This window comes from Lontra canadensis, unplaced genomic scaffold, assembly GCF_010015895.1.
Source record: "Lontra canadensis isolate GAN:19392208 unplaced genomic scaffold, GSC_riverotter_1.0 scaffold15, whole genome shotgun sequence".
NCBI classification, from domain to species: domain Eukaryota; kingdom Metazoa; phylum Chordata; class Mammalia; order Carnivora; family Mustelidae; genus Lontra; species Lontra canadensis.
In genome coordinates this window covers 17,853,039-17,856,195 of record NW_022631009.1, presented here as the reverse complement: position 1 = coordinate 17,856,195, position 3,157 = coordinate 17,853,039, and the positions used below count along the sequence as shown (strand labels likewise).

The 3,157-nt window shown below is 40.3% G+C and overlaps 1 long non-coding RNA gene across 1 annotated transcript; it reads right to left on the bottom strand.

Moving 5' to 3' along the window:
* Positions 1 to 203: 203 nt before the first annotated feature.
* LOC116868431 lies at positions 204 to 1,748 on the bottom strand. Its single transcript, XR_004382826.1, has 3 exons — positions 1,603 to 1,748; positions 1,087 to 1,091; positions 204 to 214 (listed from the first exon to the last, which is right to left on the bottom strand). It is a non-coding gene; the product is annotated as an uncharacterized LOC116868431 (long non-coding RNA).
* Between the last annotated feature and the right edge of the window lie 1,409 nt (positions 1,749 to 3,157).

The following is a 3,157-nucleotide window of genomic DNA, read 5'->3' as shown; positions in this document are numbered from 1 at the left end:
ACACTATTCTCATCAGTTTAGGTGGACCAAAGCTTGAGTGGTATGGCGCTATTGCCTTAAGGGACAGCTCCACAGTTGGTCAGCTGGGGCGGGGCCCGTGGGACAGTTACATCCTGTGGCCCCTTGAGAGAGACTAATCCTAATGGATCTCCAAGTGTAATGGCTGATGCCCTGCAGAAGACTCTCATACCTCTGGCTTCCCTTTTAAAAAAATCTTGTTGAGGAGTCAAGCTAGGAAAGAGGTAATTTGAGTGGATGTGCCCACACTGGGAAATAGATTTCTAGGCTGACTTTTGAGGGAGAGAAACCTGTGAGGCAGACACACTCATCTTGTCATTATGATTTCTTCAGGGCGGTCGGTGTCGGTCGATATGGGAACGACGCCAGCTCACCAGAAGCCATCCTAGCACATTTTATGAAATGCTCTAAATTCTATCTTCAGACTTAAAGGAAACCAGAAAAGATGCAAAAAAGAAAATAAACATCATCCATGGTTCTTTCACCCTCCCCCAAAACAACCATGGTTAATATTTAGGTCTATTCCTTCCAGCTTTTTCTACTCAGCATTGGTTTGTTAGCTTTTGGTTTTGTTTTTTTCTACTTAGCCTTGTTTCTAAAGAGACACAAATATCTACCCTACAAGTTCACTTAATATTTTATGAGTGTATTTCTCATTATCATTTCAAAAAATGATACATAAATATAAAGTATAATGGCTACACAGTATTCCATTATCCAAAGTTCTACAGCCACCAAAACAGTCCTTTAAAGCAATGGTCTTTCTTAAAGAGGTTGTCTGGGAACCAGTGCTTACTAAGATCATTTCTTCCCAGATTCCTTACACACATGCATAAAAGATTACGCAAGTAGCTCTGTAGTCTGAGCGGATGGCATTAATGGAAGGGCATCCTTGGTTTCATTTTTAATTTAAATATTTTCAATTAGGGGCACCTGGGTGGCTCAGTCGGTTGAGTACCCAACTCTTGATTTTGGCTCAAGCTGTGATTTCTGGTGGTGATCTCTGCTCTCAAATAAAACCCTGCATCAGGCTCCACACTCAGCAGGGAATCTGCTTTTTTCTCTCACTCTCTCTCTCTCTCTCACTCTCCCTCACCTTCTGTCCCTCCCCACACCTGCACTCTTCTAAATTAATTAAAACTTTAAAAACAAATAAATATTTCAAATTAATTCCTATATATGGTAAACAAACAACCTCCAACAATCTTCAGTGTTAAATATAAATATATATATATATAAATATATATATATAAAAAAAATATATATATATATATATGAAAAGTTTCAGTTCCCTGTCCCAAATTCTCCTCCCAGATGTGATATTTCTATCAGTCTCTTGGGTACTCTTCCAAAGGTGTACTGTGCATATGCAAGCATGTATGTAATAGACAAGCCCAATTTTTAAAAATTTTATTTGAGAGAAAGGACAGGGCATGAGTGGGGAGAGGGGGAGGGGAGAAGGACAAATGGAGAGGGACAAGCAGACTCCCTACTAAGCAGGGAGCCCAATGTGGGGCTCGATCCCAGAACCCTGGGATCATGACTCTGAAGGCCGACGCTTAACCAGCTGAGCCACCCAGGCACCCCTAGTCATCCTGTTTTGTTCACACAAATGACAGCACACTCTACACACTGCTCTTGGCTTGCTTTGTGCCTTTAATATAGAGAGTGTGGCCTAGTGGCTAAGAGTACAGGATTTGGGAGCCAGACTTCCTGGGATTAAATTCACCATCAATTAGCTGTGTGTTCTTGACCAAATTACCTAACCACTCTGTGTTCCCGTTTCCTCCTCTACAAAATGGTACTAATAATGGTACCTACCTCACTGGGTTTTAATTGTGCCTCCCCCAAAAAAGGATATGTCAAAGTCCTCATTCTTTGTACCTCAGAATGGCAACCGTATTTGGAAATAGGGTATTTTGAGAGGTAATCGAGTTAAAATGAAGTCATGAGGGTGGGCCCTCATCTAAAAGGGGATTATAAAATGATCTTATAAAGGGGGAAATTTGGACACAGACACACACACACAGAGAAAGCCATGTGAAGATGACAGTGATGCTGTCACAAGTCAAGGGACATCTGGGGCCACCAAAAGCTGGAAGAGAACAGGAAGGACCCTGCCCTATAGGTTTCAGAGGGAGCAGGCCTTGCTGACACTTTGATTTCTGACTTTGATCCTGCAGAATTGTGAGAAAATAAATTGCTGTTGGTCCAGCCACCCAGTTGTACTGTTACAGCAAACAACCGCACGTGGATTAAATGAATTAACAGATGCCCAGAATTTCAACTACGCCTGATACTCATCAAATACCACATAAGTGTTAGCTGTCATTATTGTATAGATCTGCCTCATGCTTTTTAATGACAGCATATTTTTTCATGTGTTTTTGGCAAAATTTATCGTTTAAATATTTATTATCAAGCCCCTAGTATTATTAAAAAAAATTAGTACATAAAGGCTTACAATGAAAAATAACAGTACCTTTCTTTACTCTTCTTCAAATCCCCAGTCTCACTCCCCAAAGGAAAAGATTTTTAATCACTCGGATCTTCCTTCTGGTATTTAACTCCATATTTCTATGTAATGTGCTTGTACTGTTAATTCTTGATTTATCAGTGTGAGACTCTTCTTTGGACTTCCTGTTATGATAAATGAGGATCTTAATTTATGACAACACCTATTCCTACATACATACACATACCCTCCTGTTAAATTCACAATTTGATGATATAACCATTTTTAGTTATGTAATAGATTGTTAAAATAGATTTTCTAAGTCTCTGAGACTGAGCTGAGATTCCAAAGATGAGAACAATAGGTACAAAGAGGCCCCACATTCTAAATAAAGATTCTACACAATCCATGCAAGTCTTGCAGGTTGGGTGGCCCAAGTCTTAGCCACTAACTCCCTGCAGTCTCAAGAATTAACTAAGGAGTGGGGCGCCTGGCTGGTTCAGTTGGTAGAGATTGCAACTCTTGAACTTGGGGTCATAAGTTCAAGCCCCATGTTAGATGTAGAGATTACTTAAAAAAAAAAAAAAAGAATTACGTAGGGGGTTGAAGTGGTCCGTGTTGAAGGTTGCTCTGGATAAAGTTAGCAGCATTGTCTTCCACCACTTCCCCAACGCTGGATGGGAG